Source organism: Amblyomma americanum, chromosome 8 (assembly GCF_052857255.1).
Source record: "Amblyomma americanum isolate KBUSLIRL-KWMA chromosome 8, ASM5285725v1, whole genome shotgun sequence".
NCBI lineage: Eukaryota > Metazoa > Arthropoda > Arachnida > Ixodida > Ixodidae > Amblyomma > Amblyomma americanum.
This window is the reverse complement of record NC_135504.1, coordinates 130,246,937-130,267,056: the sequence shown is the minus strand read 5'-3', so window position 1 is coordinate 130,267,056 and position 20,120 is coordinate 130,246,937.

Genomic DNA, 20,120 nt, shown 5'->3' with positions numbered 1-20,120 from the left:
ATCGATGCTCGTGAATCTTGCTAGTTTCGATCTAAAACGATGAATCCTGTTGTTTTGAGCCGGAATACAAGTTTTCGCGCAGTTCTGAGAGAAAACGTTTACACCTTTCTCTCGTCTACTCTTCGACGACTTGTAAAATCAATGCTCGTGAATCTTGCTAGTTTCGATCTACAACGATGTATCTCGTTGTTTTGAGCTGGAATAGAAGTTTTCGCGCAGTTCTGAGAGAAAAAGTTTACACCTTTCTCTCTTCTACTCTTCGAGGACTTGTAAAATCGATGCTCGTGAATCTTGCTAGTTTCGATCTAAAACGATGAATCCCGTTGTTTTGAGCCGGAATACAAGTTTTCGCGCAGTTCTGAGAGAAAAAGTTTACACCTTTCTCTCGTCTACTCTTCGACGACTTGTAAAATCGATGCTCGTGAATCTTGCTAGTTTCGATCTAAAACGATGTATCCTGTTGTTTTGAGCCGGAATACAAGTTTTCGTGCAGTTCTGAGAGAAAAAGTTTACACCTTTCTCTCGTCTACTCTTCGACGAGTTGTGAAATCGATGCTCGTGAATCTTGCTAGTTTCGATCTAAAACGATGTATTCCGTTGTTTTGAGCCGGAATACAAGTTTTCGCGCAGTTCTGAGAAAAAAAGTTTACACCTTTCTCTCGTCTACTCTTCGACGACTTGTAAAATCGATGCTCGTGAATCTTGCTAGTTTCGATCTAAAACGATGTATCCCGTTTTTTTGAGCCGGTATACAAGTTCTCGCGCAGTTCTGAGAAAAAAGTTTACACCTTTCCCTCGTGTACTCATCGACGACTTGTAAAAGCGATGCTTGTGAATCTTGCTAGTTTCGATCTAAAACGATGTATCCCGTTGTTTTGAGCCGGAATACAAGTTTTCGTGCAGTTCTGAGAGAAAAAGTTTACACCTTTCTCTCGTCTACTCTTCGAAGACTTGTAAAATCGATGCTCGTGAATCTTGCTAGTTTCGATCTAAAACGATGAATCCTGTTGTTTTGAGACGGAATACAAGTTTTCGCGCAGTTCTGAGAGAAAAAGTTTACACCTTTCTCTCGTCTACTCTTCGACGACTTGTAAAATCGATGCTCGTGAATCTTGCTCTTTTCGATCTAAAACGATGTATCCCGTTGTTTTGAGCCGGAATACAAGCTTTCGTGCAGTTCTGAGAGAAAAAGTTTACACCTTTCTCTCGTCTACTCTTCGAGGACTTGTAAAATCGATGCTCGTGAATCTTGCTAGTTTCGATCTAAAACGATGTATCCCGTTGTTTTGAGCCGGAATACAAGTTTTCGCGCAGTTCTGAGAGAAAAAGTTTACACCTTTCTCTCGTCTACTCTTCGAGGACTTGTAAAATCGATGCTCGTGAATCTTGCTAGTTTCGATCTAAAACGATGAATCCTGTTGTTTTGAGCCGGAATACAAGTTTTCGCGCAGTTCTGAGAGAAAACGTTTACACCTTTCTCTCGTCTACTCTTCGACGACTTGTAAAATCAATGCTCGTGAATCTTGCTAGTTTCGATCTACAACGATGTATCTCGTTGTTTTGAGCTGGAATAGAAGTTTTCGCGCAGTTCTGAGAGAAAAAGTTTACACCTTTCTCTCTTCTACTCTTCGAGGACTTGTAAAATCGATGCTCGTGAATCTTGCTAGTTTCGATCTAAAACGATGAATCCCGTTGTTTTGAGCCGGAATACAAGTTTTCGCGCAGTTCTGAGAGAAAAAGTTTACACCTTTCTCTCGTCTACTCTTCGACGACTTGTAAAATCGATGCTCGTGAATCTTGCTAGTTTCGATCTAAAACGATGTATCCTGTTGTTTTGAGCCGGAATACAAGTTTTCGTGCAGTTCTGAGAGAAAAAGTTTACACCTTTCTCTCGTCTACTCTTCGACGAGTTGTGAAATCGATGCTCGTGAATCTTGCTAGTTTCGATCTAAAACGATGTATTCCGTTGTTTTGAGCCGGAATACAAGTTTTCGCGCAGTTCTGAGAAAAAAAGTTTACACCTTTCTCTCGTCTACTCTTCGACGACTTGTAAAATCGATGCTCGTGAATCTTGCTAGTTTCGATCTAAAACGATGTATCCCGTTTTTTTGAGCCGGTATACAAGTTCTCGCGCAGTTCTGAGAAAAAAGTTTACACCTTTCCCTCGTGTACTCATCGACGACTTGTAAAAGCGATGCTTGTGAATCTTGCTAGTTTCGATCTAAAACGATGTATCCCGTTGTTTTGAGCCGGAATACAAGTTTTCGTGCAGTTCTGAGAGAAAAAGTTTACACCTTTCTCTCGTCTACTCTTCGAAGACTTGTAAAATCGATGCTCGTGAATCTTGCTAGTTTCGATCTAAAACGATGAATCCTGTTGTTTTGAGACGGAATACAAGTTTTCGCGCAGTTCTGAGAGAAAAAGTTTACACCTTTCTCTCGTCTACTCTTCGACGACTTGTAAAATCGATGCTCGTGAATCTTGCTCTTTTCGATCTAAAACGATGTATCCCGTTGTTTGAGCCGGAATACAAGCTTTCGTGCAGTTCTGAGAGAAAAAGTTTACACCTTTCTCTCGTCTACTCTTCGACGACTTGTAAAATCGATGCTCGTGAATCTTGCTAGTTTCGATCTAAAACGATGCATTCCGTTGTTTTGAGCCGGAATACAAGTTTTCGTGCAGTTCTGAGAGAAAGTGTACACCTTTCTCTCGTCTACTCTTCGAAGACTTGTAAAATAGATGCTCGTGAATCTTGCTAGTTTCGATCTAAAACGATGTATCCCGTTTTTTTGAGCCGGAATACAAGTTTTCGCGCAGTTTTGAGAGAAAAAGTTTACACCTTTCTCTCGTCTACTCTTCGACGACTTGTAATATCGATGCTCGTGAATCTTGCTAGTTTCGATCTAAAACGATGTATTCCGTTGTTTTGAGCCGGAATACAAGTTTTCGCGCAGTTCTGAGAGAAAAAGTTTACACCTTTCTCTCGTCTACTCTTCGACGACTTGTAAAATCAATGCTCGTGAATCTTGCTAGTTTCGATCTACAACGATGTATCTCGTTGTTTTGAGCTGGAATAGAAGTTTTCGCGCAGTTCTGAGAGAAAAAGTTTACACCTTTCTCTCTTCTACTCTTCGAGGACTTGTAAAATCGATGCTCGTGAATCTTGCTAGTTTCGATCTAAAACGATGTAACCCGTTGTTCTGAGCCGGAATACAAGTTCTGACGCAGTTCTGAGAGAAAACGTTTACACCTTTCTCTCGTCTACTCTTCGAGGACTTGTAAAATCGATGCTCGTGAATCTTGCTAGTTTCGATCTAAAACGATGAATCCCGTTGTTTTGAGCCGGAATACAAGTTTTCGCGCAGTTCTGAGAGAAAAAGTTTACACCTTTCTCTAGTCTACTCTTCGACGACTTGTAAAATCGATGCTCGTGAATCTTGCGAGTTTCGATCTAAAACAATGTATCCTGTTGTTTTGAGCCGGAATACAAGTTTTCGTGCAGTTCTAAGAGAAAAAGTTTACACCTTTCTCTCGTCTACTCTTCGAGGACTTGTAAAATCGATGCTCGTGAATCTTGCCAGTTTCGATCTAAAACGATGCATTCCGTTGTTTTGAGCCGGAATACAAGTTTTCGCGCAGTTCTGAGAGAAAAAGTTTACAATTTTCTCTCGTCTACTCGTCGACGACTTGTAAAGTCGATGCTCGTGAATCTTGCTAGTTTCGATCTAAAACGATGTATTCCGTTGTTTTGAGCCGGAATACAAGTTTTCGCGCAGTTCTGAGAGAAAAAGTTTACACCTTTCTCTCGTCTACTCTTCGACGACTTGTAAAATCAATTCTCGTGAATCTTGCTAGTTTCGATCTACAACGATGTATCTCGTTGGTTTGAGCTGGAATACAAGTTTTCGCGCAGTTCTGAGAGAAAAAGTTTACACCTTTCTCTCGTCTACTCTTCGACGACTTGTAAAATCGATGCTCGTGAATCTTGCTAGTTTCGATCTAAAACGATGTATCCCGTTGTTTTGAGCCGGAATACAAGTTTTCGCGCAGTTCTGAGAGAAAAAGTTTACAATTTTCTCTCGTCTACTCGTCGACGACTTGTAAAATCGATGGTCGTGAATCTTGCTAGTTTCGATCTAAAACGATGTATCCCGTTTTTTTGAGCCGGTATACAAGTTCCCGCGCAGTTCTGAGAAAAAGGTTTACACCTTTCCCTCGTGTACTCATCGACGACTTGTAAAAGCGATGCTTGAGAATCTTGCTAGTTTCGATCTAAAACGATGTATCCCGTTGTTTTGAGCCGGAATACAAGTTTTCGTGCAGTTCTGAGAGAAAAAGTTTACACCTTTCTCTCGTCTACTCTTCGAGGACTTGTAAAATCGATGCTCGTGAATCTTGCTAGTTTCGATCTAAAACGATGAATCCTGTTGTTTTGAGCCGGAATACAAGTTTTCGCGCAGTTCTGAGAGAAAAAGTTTACACCTTTCTCTCGTCTACTCTTCGACGACTTGTAAAATCGATGCTCGTGAATCTTGCTAGTTTCGATCTAAAACGATGTATCCCGTTGTTTTGAGCCGGAATACAAGTTTTCGCGCAGTTCTGAGAGAAAAAGTTTACAATTTTCTCTCGTCTACTCGTCGACGACTTGTAAAATCGATGCTCGTGAATCTTGCTAGTTTCGATCTAAAACGATGTATACCGTTGTTTTGAGCCGGAATACAAGTTTTCGTGCAGTTCTGAGAGAAAGTGTACACCTTTCTCTCGTCTACTCTTCGAAGACTTGTAAAATAGATGCTCGTGAATCTTGCTAGTTTCGATCTAAAACGATGTATCCCGTTTTTTTTGAGCCGGAATACAAGTTTTCGCGCAGTTCTGAGAGAAAAAGTTTACACCTTTCTCTCGTCTACTCTTCGACGACTTGTTATATCGATGCTCGTGAATCTTGCTAGTTTCGATCTAAAACGTTGTATTCCGTTGTTTTGAGCCGGAATACAAGTTTTCGCGCAGTTCTGAGAGAAAAAGTTTACACCTTTCTCTCGTCTACTCTTCGACGACTTGTAAAATCAATGCTCGTGAATCTTGCTACTTTCGATCTACAACGATGCATCTCGTTGTTTTGAGCTGGAATAGAAGTTTTCGCGCAGTTCTGAAAGAAAAAGTTTACACCTTTCTCTCGTCTACTCTTCGAGGACTTGTAAAATCGATGCTCGTGAATCTTGCTAGTTTCGATCTAAAACGATGTATCCCGTTGTTTTGAGCCGGAATACAAGTTTTCGCGCAGTTCTGAGAGAAAAAGTTTACACCTTTCTCTCGTCTACTCTTCGAGGACTTGTAAAATCGATGCTCGTGAATCTTGCTAGTTTCGATCTAAAACGATGAATCCTGTTGTTTTGAGCCGGAATACAAGTTTTCGCGCAGTTCTGAGAGAAAACGTTTACACCTTTCTCTCGTCTACTCTTCGACGACTTGTAAAATCAATGCTCGTGAATCTTGCTAGTTTCGATCTACAACGATGTATCTCGTTGTTTTGAGCTGGAATAGAAGTTTTCGCGCAGTTCTGAGAGAAAAAGTTTACACCTTTCTCTCTTCTACTCTTCGAGGACTTGTAAAATCGATGCTCGTGAATCTTGCTAGTTTCGATCTAAAACGATGAATCCCGTTGTTTTGAGCCGGAATACAAGTTTTCGCGCAGTTCTGAGAGAAAAAGTTTACACCTTTCTCTCGTCTACTCTTCGACGACTTGTAAAATCGATGCTCGTGAATCTTGCTAGTTTCGATCTAAAACGATGTATCCTGTTGTTTTGAGCCGGAATACAAGTTTTCGTGCAGTTCTGAGAGAAAAAGTTTACACCTTTCTCTCGTCTACTCTTCGACGAGTTGTGAAATCGATGCTCGTGAATCTTGCTAGTTTCGATCTAAAACGATGTATTCCGTTGTTTTGAGCCGGAATACAAGTTTTCGCGCAGTTCTGAGAAAAAAAGTTTACACCTTTCTCTCGTCTACTCTTCGACGACTTGTAAAATCGATGCTCGTGAATCTTGCTAGTTTCGATCTAAAACGATGTATCCCGTTTTTTTGAGCCGGTATACAAGTTCTCGCGCAGTTCTGAGAAAAAGGTTTACACCTTTCCCTCGTGTACTCATCGACGACTTGTAAAAGCGATGCTTGTGAATCTTGCTAGTTTCGATCTAAAACGATGTATCCCGTTGTTTTGAGCCGGAATACAAGTTTTCGTGCAGTTCTGAGAGAAAAAGTTTACACCTTTCTCTCGTCTACTCTTCGAAGACTTGTAAAATCGATGCTCGTGAATCTTGCTAGTTTCGATCTAAAACGATGAATCCTGTTGTTTTGAGACGGAATACAAGTTTTCGCGCAGTTCTGAGAGAAAAAGTTTACACCTTTCTCTCGTCTACTCTTCGACGACTTGTAAAATCGATGCTCGTGAATCTTGCTCTTTTCGATCTAAAACGATGTATCCCGTTGTTTTGAGCCGGAATACAAGCTTTCGTGCAGTTCTGAGAGAAAAAGTTTACACCTTTCTCTCGTCTACTCTTCGACGACTTGTAAAATCGATGCTCGTGAATCTTGCTAGTTTCGATCTAAAACGATGCATTCCGTTGTTTTGAGCCGGAATACAAGTTTTCGTGCAGTTCTGAGAGAAAGTGTACACCTTTCTCTCGTCTACTCTTCGAAGACTTGTAAAATAGATGCTCGTGAATCTTGCTAGTTTCGATCTAAAACGATGTATCCCGTTTTTTTGAGCCGGAATACAAGTTTTCGCGCAGTTTTGAGAGAAAAAGTTTACACCTTTCTCTCGTCTACTCTTCGACGACTTGTAATATCGATGCTCGTGAATCTTGCTAGTTTCGATCTAAAACGATGTATTCCGTTGTTTTGAGCCGGAATACAAGTTTTCGCGCAGTTCTGAGAGAAAAAGTTTACACCTTTCTCTCGTCTACTCTTCGACGACTTGTAAAATCAATGCTCGTGAATCTTGCTAGTTTCGATCTACAACGATGTATCTCGTTGTTTTGAGCTGGAATAGAAGTTTTCGCGCAGTTCTGAGAGAAAAAGTTTACACCTTTCTCTCTTCTACTCTTCGAGGACTTGTAAAATCGATGCTCGTGAATCTTGCTAGTTTCGATCTAAAACGATGTAACCCGTTGTTCTGAGCCGGAATACAAGTTCTGACGCAGTTCTGAGAGAAAACGTTTACACCTTTCTCTCGTCTACTCTTCGAGGACTTGTAAAATCGATGCTCGTGAATCTTGGTAGTTTCGATCTAAAACGATGAATCCCGTTGTTTTGAGCCGGAATACAAGTTTTCGCGCAGTTCTGAGAGAAAAAGTTTACACCTTTCTCTAGTCTACTCTTCGACGACTTGTAAAATCGATGCTCGTGAATCTTGCGAGTTTCGATCTAAAACAATGTATCCTGTTGTTTTGAGCCGGAATACAAGTTTTCGTGCAGTTCTAAGAGAAAAAGTTTACACCTTTCTCTCGTCTACTCTTCGACGAGTTGTGAAATCGATGCTCGTGAATCTTGCTAGTTTCGATCTAAAACGATGTATTCCGTTGTTTTGAGCCGGAATACAAGTTTTCGCGCAGTTCTGAGAGAAAAAGTTTACACCTTTCTCTCGTCTACTCTTCGACGACTTGTAAAATCGATGCTCGTGAATCTTGCTAGTTTCGATCTAAAACGATGTATCCCGTTGTTTTGAGCCGGAATACAAGTTTTCGCGCAGTTCTGAGAGAAAAAGTTTACAATTTTCTCTCGTCTACTCGTCGACGACTTGTAAAATCGATGCTCGTGAATCTTGCTAGTTTCGATCTGAAACGATGTATACCGTTGTTTTGAGCCGGAATACAAGTTTTCGTGCAGTTCTGAGAGAAAGTGTACACCTTTCTCTCGTCTACTCTTCGAAGACTTGTAAAATAGATGCTCGTGAATCTTGCTAGTTTCGATCTAAAACGATGTATCCCGTTTTTTTTTGAGCCGGAATACAAGTTTTCGTGCAGTTCTAAGAGAAAAAGTTTACACCTTTCTCTCGTCTACTCTTCGACGAGTTGTGAAATCGATGCTCGTGAATCTTGCTAGTTTCGATCTAAAACGATGTATTCCGTTGTTTTGAGCCGGAATACAAGTTTTCGCGCAGTTCTGAGAAAAAAAGTTTACACCTTTGTCTACTCTTCGACGACTTGTAAAATCGATGCTCGTGAATCTTGCTAGTTTCGATCTAAAACGATGTATCCCGTTTTTTTGAGCCGGTATACAAGTTCTCGCGCAGTTCTGAGAAAAAAGTTTACACCTTTCCCTCGTGTACTCATTGACGACTTGTAAAAGCGATGCTTGTGAATCTTGCTAGTTTCGATCTAAAACGATGTATCCCGTTGTTTTGAGCCGGAATACAAGTTTTCGTGCAGTTCTGAGAGAAAAAGTTTACACCTTTCTCTCGTCTACTCTTCGAGGACTTGTAAAATCGATGCTCGTGAATCTTGCTAGTTTCGATCTAAAACGATGAATCCTGTTGTTTTGAGACGGAATACAAGTTTTCGCGCAGTTCTGAGAGAAAAAGTTTACACCTTTCTCTCGTCTACTCTTCGACGACTTGTAAAATCGATGCTCGTGAATCTTGCTCTTTTCGATCTAAAACGATGTATCCCGTTGTTTTGAGCCGGAATACAAGCTTTCGTGCAGTTCTGAGAGAAAAAGTTTACACCTTTCTCTCGTCTACTCTTCGACGACTTGTAAAATCGATGCTCGTGAATCTTGCTAGTTTCGATCTAAAACGATGCATTCCGTTGTTTTGAGCCGGAATACAAGTTTTCGTGCAGTTCTGAGAGAAAGTGTACACCTTTCTCTCGTCTACTCTTCGAAGACTTGTAAAATAGATGCTCGTGAATCTTGCTAGTTTCGATCTAAAACGATGTATCCCGTTTTTTTGAGCCGGAATACAAGTTTTCGCGCAGTTGTGAGAGAAAAAGTTTACACCTTTCTCTCGTCTACTCTTCGACGACTTGTTATATCGATGCTCGTGAATCTTGCTAGTTTCGATCTAAAACGTTGTATTCCGTTGTTTTGAGCCGGAATACAAGTTTTCGCGCAGTTCTGAGAGAAAACGTTTACACCTTTCTCTCGTCTACTCTTCGACGACTTGTAAAATCAATGCTCGTGAATCTTGCTAGTTTCGATCTACAACGATGTATCTCGTTGTTTTGAGCTGGAATAGAAGTTTTCGCGCAGTTCTGAGAGAAAAAGTTTACACCTTTCTCTCGTCTACTCTTCGAGGACTTGTAAAATCAATGCTCGTGAATCTTGCTAGTTTCGATCTAAAACGATGTAACCCGTTGTTCTGAGCCGGAATACAAGTTCTGACGCAGTTCTGAGAGAAAACGTTTACACCTTTCTCTCGTCTACTCTTCGAGGACTTGTAAACTCGATGCTCGTGAATCTTGCTAGTTTCGATCTAAAACGATGAATCCCGTTGTTTTGAGCCGGAATACATGTTTTCGCGCAGTTCTGAGAGAAAAAGTTTACACCTTTCTCTCGTCTACTCTTCGACGACTTGTAAAATCGATGCTCGTGAATCTTGCTAGTTTGGATCTAAAACGATGTATCCCGTTGTTTTGAGCCGCAATACAAGTTTTCGTGCAGTTCTGAGAGAAAAAGTTTACACCTTTCTCTCGTCTACTCTTCGACGAGTTGTAAAATCGATGCTCGTGAATCTTGCTAGTTTCGATCTAAAACGATGTATTCCGTTGTTTTGAGCCGGAATATAAGTTTTCGCGCAGTTCTGAGAAAAAAAGTTTTCACCTTTCTCTCGTCTACTCTTCGACGACTTGTAAAATCGATGCTCGTGAATCTTGCTAGTTTCGATCTAAAACGATGTATCCCGTTTTTTTGAGCCGGTATACAAGTTCTCGCGCCGTTCTGAGAAAAAAGTTTACACCTTTCCCTCGTGTACTCATCGACGACTTGTAAACTCGATGCTTGTGAATCTTGCTAGTTTCGATCTAAAACGATGTATCCCCTTGTTTTGAGCCGGAATACAAGTTTTCGTGCAGTTCTGAGAGAAAAAGTTTACACCTTTCTCTCGTCTACTCTTCGAGGACTTGTAAAATCGATGCTCGTGAATCTTGCCAGTTTCGATCTAAAACGATGCATTCCGTTGTTTTGAGCCGGAATACAAGTTTTCGCGCAGTTCTGAGAGAAAAAACTTACAATTTTCTCTCGTCTACTCGTCGACGACTTGTAAAGTCGATGCTCGTGAATCTTGCTAGTTTCGATCTAAAACGATGTATTCCGTTGTTTTGAGCCGGAATACAAGTTTTCGCGCAGTTCTGAGAGAAAAAGTTTACACCTTTCTCTCGTCTACTCTTCGACGACTTGTAAAATCAATTCTCGTGAATCTTGCTAGTTTCGATCTACAACGATGTATCTCGTTGGTTTGAGCTGGAATACAAGTTTTCGCGCAGTTCTGAGAGAAAAAGTTTACACCTTTCTCTCGTCTACTCTTCGACGACTTGTAAAATCGATGCTCGTGAATCTTGCTAGTTTCGATCTAAAACGATGTATCCCGTTGTTTTGAGCCGGAATACAAGTTTTCGCGCAGTTCTGAGAGAAAAAGATTACAATTTTCTCTCGTCTACTCGTCGACGACTTGTAAAATCGATGGTCGTGAATCTTGCTAGTTTCGATCTAAAACGATGTATCCCGTTTTTTTGAGCCGGTATACAAGTTCCCGCGCAGTTCTGAGAAAAAGGTTTACACCTTTCCCTCGTGTACTCATCGACGACTTGTAAAAGCGATGCTTGAGAATCTTGCTAGTTTCGATCTAAAACGATGTATCCCGTTGTTTTGAGCCGGAATACAAGTTTTCGTGCAGTTCTGAGAGAAAAAGTTTACACCTTTCTCTCGTCTACTCTTCGAGGACTTGTAAAATCGATGCTCGTGAATCTTGCTAGTTTCGATCTAAAACGATGAATCCTGTTGTTTTGAGCCGGAATACAAGTTTTCGCGCAGTTCTGAGAGAAAAAGTTTACACCTTTCTCTCGTCTACTCTTCGACGACTTGTAAAATCGATGCTCGTGAATCTTGCTAGTTTCGATCTAAAACGATGTATCCCGTTGTTTTGAGCCGGAATACAAGTTTTCGCGCAGTTCTGAGAGAAAAAGTTTACAATTTTCTCTCGTCTACTCGTCGACGACTTGTAAAATCGATGCTCGTGAATCTTGCTAGTTTCGATCTAAAACAATGTATACCGTTGTTTTGAGCCGGAATACAAGTTTTCGTGCAGTTCTGAGAGAAAGTGTACACCTTTCTCTCGTCTACTCTTCGAAGACTTGTAAAATAGATGCTCGTGAATCTTGCTAGTTTCGATCTAAAACGATGTATCCCGTTTTTTTTTTGAGCCGGAATACAAGTTTTCGCGCAGTTCTGAGAGAAAAAGTTTACACCTTTCTCTCGTCTACTCTTCGACGACTTGTTATATCGATGCTCGTGAATCTTGCTAGTTTCAATCTAAAACAATGCATTCCGTTGTTTTGAGCCGGAATACAAGTTTTCGCGCAGTTCTGAGAGAAAAAGTTTACAATTTTCTCTCGTCTACTCGTCGACGACTTGTAAAGTCGATGCTCGTGAATCTTGCTAGTTTCGATCTAAAACGATGTATTCCGTTGTTTTGAGCCGGAATACAAGTTTTCGCGCAGTTCTGAGAGAAAAAGTTTACACCTTTCTCTCGTCTACTCTTCGACGACTTGTAAAATCGATGCTCGTGAATCTTGCTAGTTTCGATCTAAAACGATGTATCCCGTTGTTTTGAGCCGGAATACAAGTTTTCGCGCAGTTCTGAGAGAAAAAGTTTACAATTTTCTCTCGTCTACTCGTCGACGACTTGTAAAATCGATGCTCGTGAATCTTGCTAGTTTCGATCTAAAACGATGTATACCGTTGTTTTGAGCCGGAATACAAGTTTTCGTGCAGTTCTGAGAGAAAGTGTACACCTTTCTCTCGTCTACTCTTCGAAGACTTGTAAAATAGATGCTCGTGAATCTTGCTAGTTTCGATCTAAAACGATGTATCCCGTTTTTTTTTGAGCCGGAATACAAGTTTTCGCGCAGTTCTGAGAGAAAAAGTTTACACCTTTCTCTCGTCTACTCTTCGACGACTTGTTATATCGATGCTCGTGAATCTTGCTAGTTTCGATCTAAAACGTTGTATTCCGTTGTTTTGAGCCGGAATACAAGTTTTCGCGCAGTTCTGAGAGAAAAAGTTTACACCTTTCTCTCGTCTACTCTTCGAGGACTTGTAAAATCGATGCTCGTGAATCTTGCTAGTTTCGATCTAAAACGATGTAACCCGTCGTTCTGAGCCGGAATACAAGTTCTGACGCAGTTCTGAGAGGAAACGTTTACACCTTTCTCTCGTCTACTCTTCGAGGACTTGTAAAATCGATGCTCGTGAATCTTGCTAGTTTCGATCTAAAACGATGTATCCCGTTGTTTTGAGCCGGAATACAAGTTTTCGTGCAGTTCTGAGAGAAAAAGTTTACACCTTTCTCTCGTCTACTCTTCGAGGACTTGTAAAATCGATGCTCGTGAATCTTGCTAGTTTCGATCTAAAACGATGAATCCTGTTGTTTTGAGCCGGAATACAAGTTTTCGCGCAGTTCTGAGAGAAAAAGTTTACACCTTTCTCTCGTCTACTCTTCGACGACTTGTAAAATCGATGCTCGTGAATCTTGCTAGTTTCGATCTAAAACGATGTATCCCGTTGTTTTGAGCCAGAATACAAGTTTTCGCGCAGTTCTGAGAGAAAGTGTACACCTTTCTCTCGTCTACTCTTCGAAGACTTGTAAAATAGATGCTCGTGAATCTTGCTAGTTTCGATCTAAAACGATGTATCCCGTTTTTTTGAGCCGGAATACAAGTTTTCGCGCAGTTCTGAGAGAAAAAGTTTACACCTTTCTCTCGTCTACTCTTCGACGACTTGTTATATCGATGCTCGTGAATCTTGCTAGTTTCGATCTAAAACGATGTATCCCGTTTTTTTGAGCCGGAATACAAGTTTTCGCACAGTTCTGAGAGAAAAAGTTTACACCTTTCTCTCGTCTACTCTTCGACGACTTGTAAAATCAATGCTCGTGAATCTTGCTAGTTTCGATCTACAACGATGTATCTCGTTGTTTTGAGCTGGAATAGAAGTTTTCGCGCAGTTCTGAGAGAAAAAGCTTACACCTTCCTCTCGTCTACTCTTCGAGGAATTGTAAAATCGATGCTCGTGAATCTTGCTAGTTTCGATCTAAAACGATGTAACCCGTTGTTCTGAGCCGGAATACAAGTTCTGACGCAGTTCTGAGAGAAAACGTTTACACCTTTCTCTCGTCTACTCTTCGAGGACTTGTAAAATCGATGCTCGTGAATCTTGCTAGTTTCGATCTAAAACGATGAATCCCGTTGTTTTGAGCCGGAATACATGTTTTCGCGCAGTTCTGAGAGAAAAAGTTTACACCTTTCTCTCGTCTACTCTTCGACGACTTGTAAAATCGATGCTCGTGAATCTTGCTAGTTTTGATCTAAACGATGTATCCCGTTGTTTTGAGCCGGAATACAAGTTTTTGCGCAGTTCTGAGAGAAATGTTTACAATTTTCTCTCGTCTACTCGTCGACGACTTGTAAAATCGATGCTCGTGAATCTTGCTAGTTTCGATCTAAAACAATGTATTCCGTTGTTTTGAGCCGGAATACAAGTTTTCGCGCAGTTCTGAGAGAGAAAGTTTACACCTTTCTCTCGTCTACTCTTCGACGACTTGTAAAATCAATGCTCGTGAATCTTGCTAGTTTCGATCTACAACGATGTATCTCGTTGTTTTGAGCTGGAATACAAGTTTTCGCGCAGTTCTGAGAGAAAAAGTTTACACCTTTCTCTCGTCTACTCTTCGACGACTTGTAAAATCGATGCTCGTGAATCTTGCTAGTTTCGATCTAAAACGATGTATCCCGTTGTTTTGAGCCGGAATACAAGTTTTCGTGCAGTTCTGAGAGAAAAAGTTTACACCTTTCTCTCTACTCCTCGACGACTTGTAAAATCGATGCTCGTGAATCTTGCTAGTTTCGATCTAAAACGATGCATTCCGTTGTTTTGAGCCGGAATACAAGTTTTCGCGCAGTTCTGAGAGAAAAATTTTACAATTTTCTCTCGTCTACTCGTCGACGATTTGTAAAATCGATGCTCGCGAATCTTACTAGTTTCGATCTAAAACGATGTATACCGTTGTTTTGAGCCGGAATACAAGTTTTCGTGCAGTTCTGAGAGAAAAAGTTTACACCTTTCTCTCGTCTACTCTTCGAAGACTTGTAAAATCGATGCTCGTGAATCTTGCTAGTTTCGATCTAAAACGATGAATCCTGTTGTTTTGAGCCGGAATACAAGTTTTCGCGCAGTACAGAGAGAAAAAGTTTACACCTTTCTCTCGTCTACTCTTCGACGACTTGTAAAATCGATGCTCGTGAATCTTGCTAGTTTCGATCTAAAACGATGTATCCCGTTGTTTTGAGCCGGAATACAAGTTTTCGCGCAGTTCTGAGAGAAAAAGTTTACAATTTTCTCTCGTCTACTCGTCGACGACTTGTAAAATCGATGCTCGTGAATCTTGCTAGTTTCGATCAAAAACGATGTATACCGTTGTTTTGAGGCGGAATACAAGTTTTCGTGCAGTTCTGAGAGAAAGTGTACACCTTTCTCTCGTCTACTCTTCGAAGACCTGTAAAATAGATGCTCGTGAATCTTGCTAGTTTCGATCTAAAACGATGTATCCCGTTTTTTTGAGCCGGAATACAAGTTTTCGCGCAGTTCTAAGAGAAAAAGTTTACACCTTTCTCTTGTCTACTCTTCGACGACTTGTAATATCGATGCTCGTGAATCTTGCTAGTTTCGATCTAAAACGATGTATTCCGTTGTTTTGAGCCGGAATACAAGTTTTCGCGCAGTTCTAAGAGAAAAAGTTTACACCTTTCTCTTGTCTACTCTTCGACGACTTGTAATATCGATGCTCGGGAATCTTGCTAGTTTCGATCTAAAACGATGTATCTCGTTGTTTTGAGCTGGAATAGAAGTTTTCGCGCAGTTCTGAGAGAAAACGTTTACACCTTTCTCTCGTTTACTCTTCGACGACTTGTAAAATCAATGCTCGTGAATCTTGCTAGTTTCGATCTACAACGATGTATCTCGTTGTTTTGAGCTGGAATAGAAGTTTTCGCGCAGTTCTGAGAGAAAAAGTTTACGCCTTTCTCTCGTCTACTCTTCGAGGACTTGTAAAATCGATGCTCGTGAATCTTGCTAGTTTCGATCTAAAACGATGTAACCCGTTGTTCTGAGCCGGAATACAAGTTCTGACGCAGTTCTGAGAGAAAACGTTTACACCTTTCTCTCGTCTACTCTTCGAGGACTTGTAAAATCGATGCTCGTGAATCTTGCTAGTTTCGATCTAAAACGATGAATCCCGTTGTTTTGAGCCGGTATACAAGTTCTCGCGCAGTTCTGAGAAAAAAGTTTACACCTTTCCCTCGTGTATTCATCGACGACTTGTAAAAGCGATGCTTGTGAATCTTGCTAGTTTCGATCTAAAACGATGTATCCCGTTGTTTTGAGCCGGAATACAAGTTTTCGTGCAGTTCTGAGAGAAAAAGTTTACACCTTTCTCTTGTCTACTCTTCGACGACTTGTAAAATCGATGCTCGTGAATCTTGCTAGTTTCGATCTAAAACGATGTATCCCGTTGTTTTGAGCCAGAATACAAGTTTTCGCGCAGTTCTGAGAGAAAGTGTACACCTTTCTCTCGTCTACTCTTCGAAGACTTGTAAAATAGATGCTCGTGAATCTTGCTAGTTTCGATCTAAAACGATGTATCCCGTTTTTTTGAGCCGGAATACAAGTTTTCGCGCAGTTCTGAGAGAAAAAGTTTACACCTTTCTCTCGTCTACTCTTCGACGACTTGTTATATCGATGCTCGTGAATCTTGCTAGTTTCGATCTAAAACGATGTATCCCGTTTTTTTTGAGCCGGAATACAAGTTTTCGCACAGTTCTGAGAGAAAAAGTTTACACCTTTCTCTCGTCTACTCTTCGACGACTTGTAAAATCAATGCTCGTGAATCTTGCTAGTTTCGATCTACAACGATGTATCTCGTTGTTTTGAGCTGGAATAGAAGTTTACGCGCAGTTCTGAGAGAAAAAGCTTACACCTTCCTCTCGTCTACTCTTCGAGGACTTGTAAAATCGATGCTCGTGAATCTTGCTAGTTTCGATCTAAAACGATGTAACCCGTTGTTCTGAGCCGGAATACATGTTCTGACGCAGTTCTGAGAGAAAACGTTTACACCTTTCTCTCGTCTACTCTTCGAGGACTTGTAAAATCGATGCTCGTGAAACTTGCTAGTTTCGATCTAAAACGATGAATCCCGTTGTTTTGAGCCGGAATACATGTTTTCGCGCAGTTCTGAGAGAAAAAGTTTACACCTTTCTCTCGTCTACTCTTCGACGACTTGTAAAATCGATGCTCGTGAATCTTGCTAGTTTTGATCTAAACGATGTATCCCGTTGTTTTGAGCCGGAATACAAGTTTTTGCGCAGTTCTGAGAGAAATGTTTACAATTTTCTCTCGTCTACTCGTCGACGACTTGTAAAATCGATGCTCGTGAATCTTGCTAGTTTCGATCTAAAACAATGTATTCCGTTGTTTTGAGCCGGAATACAAGTTTTCGCGCAGTTCTGAGAGAGAAAGTTTACACCTTTATCTCGTCTACTCTTCGACGACTTGTAAAATCAATGCTCGTGAATCTTGCTAGTTTCGATCTACAACGATGTATCTCGTTGTTTTGAGCTGGAATACAAGTTTTCGCGCAGTTCTGAGAGAAAAAGTTTACACCTTTCTCTCGTCTACTCTTCGACGACTTGTAAAATCGATGCTCGTGAATCTTGCTAGTTTCGATCTAAAACGATGTATCCCGTTGTTTTGAGCCGGAATACAAGTTTTCGTGCAGTTCTGAGAGAAAAAGTTTACACCTTTCTCTCTACTCCTCGACGACTTGTAAAATCGATGCTCGTGAATCTTGCTAGTTTCGATCTAAAACGATGCATTCGTTGTTTTGAGCCGGAATACAAGTTTTCGCGCAGTTCTGAGAGAAAAATTTTACAATTTTCTCTCGTCTACTCGTCGACGATTTGTAAAATCGATGCTCGCGAATCTTACTAGTTTCGATCTAAAACGATGTATACCGTTGTTTTGAGCCGGAATACAAGTTTTCGTGCAGTTCTGAGAGAAAAAGTTTACACCTTTCTCTCGTCTACTCTTCGAAGACTTGTAAAATCGATGCTCGTGAATCTTGCTAGTTTCGATCTAAAACGATGAATCCTGTTGTTTTGAGCCGGAATACAAGTTTTCGCGCAGTACAGAGAGAAAAAGTTTACACCTTTCTCTCGTCTACTCTTCGACGACTTGTAAAATCGATGCTCGTGAATCTTGCTAGTTTCGATCTAAAACGATGTATCCCGTTGTTTTGAGCCGGAATACAAGTTTTCGCGCAGTTCTGAGAGAAAAAGTTTACAATTTTCTCTCGTCTACTCGTCGACGACTTGTAAAATCGATGCTCGTGAATCTTGCTAGTTTCGATCAAAAACGATGTATACCGTTGTTTTGAGGCGGAATACAAGTTTTCGTGCAGTTCTGAGAGAAAGTGTACACCTTTCTCTCGTCTACTCTTCGAAGACCTGTAAAATAGATGCTCGTGAATCTAGCTAGTTTCGATCTAAAACGATGTATCCCGTTTTTTTGAGCCGGAATACAAGTTTTCGCGCAGTTCTAAGAGAAAAAGTTTACACCTTTCTCTTGTCTACTCTTCGACGACTTGTAATATCGATGCTCGTGAATCTTGCTAGTTTCGATCTAAAACGATGTATTCCGTTGTTTTGAGCCGGAATACAAGTTTTCGCGCAGTTCTAAGAGAAAAAGTTTACACCTTTCTCTTGTCTACTCTTCGACGACTTGTAATATCGATGCTCGTGAATCTTGCTAGTTTCGATCTAAAACGATGTATCTCGTTGTTTTGAGCTGGAATAGAAGTTTTCGCGCAGTTCTGAGAGAAAAAGTTTACACCTTTCTCTCGTTTACTCTTCGACGACTTGTAAAATCAATGCTCGTGAATCTTGCTAGTTTCGATCTACAACGATGTATCTCGTTGTTTTGAGCTGGAATAGAAGTTTTCGCGCAGTTCTGAGAGAAAAAGTTTACGCCTTTCTCTCGTCTACTCTTCGAGGACTTGTAAAATCGATGCTCATGAATCTTGCTAGTTTCGATCTAAAACGATGTAACCCGTTGTTCTGAGCCGGAATACAAGTTCTGACGCAGTTCTGAGAGAAAACGTTTACACCTTTCTCTCGTCTATTCTTCGAGGACTTGTAAAATCGATGCTCGTGAATCTTGCTAGTTTCGATCTAAAACGATGAATCCCGTTGTTTTGAGCCGAAATACAAGTTTTCGTGCAGTTCTTAGAGAAAAAGTTTACACCTTTCTCTTGTCTACTCTTCGACGAGTTGTAAAATCGATGCTCGTGAATCTTGCTAGTTTCGATCTAAAACGATGTATTCCGTTGTTTTGAGCCGGAATACAAGTTTTCGCGCAGTTCTGAGAAAAAAAGTTTACACCTTTCTCTCGTCTACTCTTCGACGACTTGAAAAATCGATGCTCGTGAATCTTGCTAGTTTCGATCTAAAACGATGTATCCCGTTTTTTTGAGCCGGTATACAAGTTCTCGCGCATTTCTGAGAAAAAAGTTTACACCTTTCCCTCGTGTACTCATCGACGACTTGTAAAAGCGATGCTTGTGAATCTTGCTAGTTTCGATCTAAAACGATGTATCCCGTTGTTTTGAGCCGGAATACAAGTTTTCGTGCAGTTCTGAGAGAAAAAGTTTACACCTTTCTCTCGTCTACTCTTCGAGGACTTGTAAAATCGATGCTCGTGAATCTTGCTAGTTTCGATCTAAAACGATGAATCCTGTTGTTTTGAGCCGGAATACAAATTTTCGCGCAGTTCTGAGAGAAAACGTTTACACCTTTCTCTCGTCTACTCTTCGACGACTTGTAAAATCGATGCTCGTGAATCTTGCTCGTTTCGATCTAAAACGATGTATCCCGTTGTTTTGAGCCGGAATACAAGTTTTCTTGCAGTTCTGAGAGAAAAAGTTTACACCTTTCTCTCGTCTACTCTTCGGCGACTTGTAAAATCGATGCTCGTGAATCTTGTTAGTTTCGATCTAAAACGATGCATTCCGTTGTTTTGAGCCGGAATACAAGTTTTCGCGCAGTTCTGAGAGAAAAAGTTTACACCTTTCTCTCGTCTACTCTTCGACGACTTGTAATATCGATGCTCGTGAATCTTGCTAGTTTCGATCTAAAACGATGTATTCCGTTGTTTTGAGCCGGAATACAAGTTTTCGCGCAGTTCTGAGAGAAAAAGTTTACACCTTTCTCTCGTCTACTCTTCGACGACTTGTAAAATCAATGCTCGTGAATCTTGCTAGTTTCAATCTACAACGATGTATCTCGTTGTTTTGAGCTGGAATACAAGTTTTCGCGCAGTTCTGAGAGAAAAAGTTTACACCTTTCTCTCGTCTACTCTTCGACGACTTGTAAAATCGATGCTCGTGAATCTTGCTAGTTTCGATCTAAAACGATGAATCCTGTTGTTTTGAGCCGGAATACAAGTTTTCGCGCAGTTCAGAGAGAAAAAGTTTACACCTTTCTCTCGTCTACTCTTCGACGACTTGTAAAATCGATGCTCGTGAATCTTGCTAGTTTCGATCTAAAACGATGTACCCCGTTGTTTTGAGCCGGAATACAAGTTTTCGCGCAGTTCTGAGAGAAAAAGTTTACAATTTTCTCTCGTCTACTCGTCGACGACTTGTAAAATCGATGCTCGTGAATCTTGCTAGTTTCGATCAAAAACGATGTATACCGTTGTTTTGAGGCGGAATACAAGTTTTCGTGCAGTTCTGAGAGAAAGTGTACACCTTTCTCTCGTCTACTCTTCGAAGACCTGTAAAATAGATGCTCGTGAATCTTGCT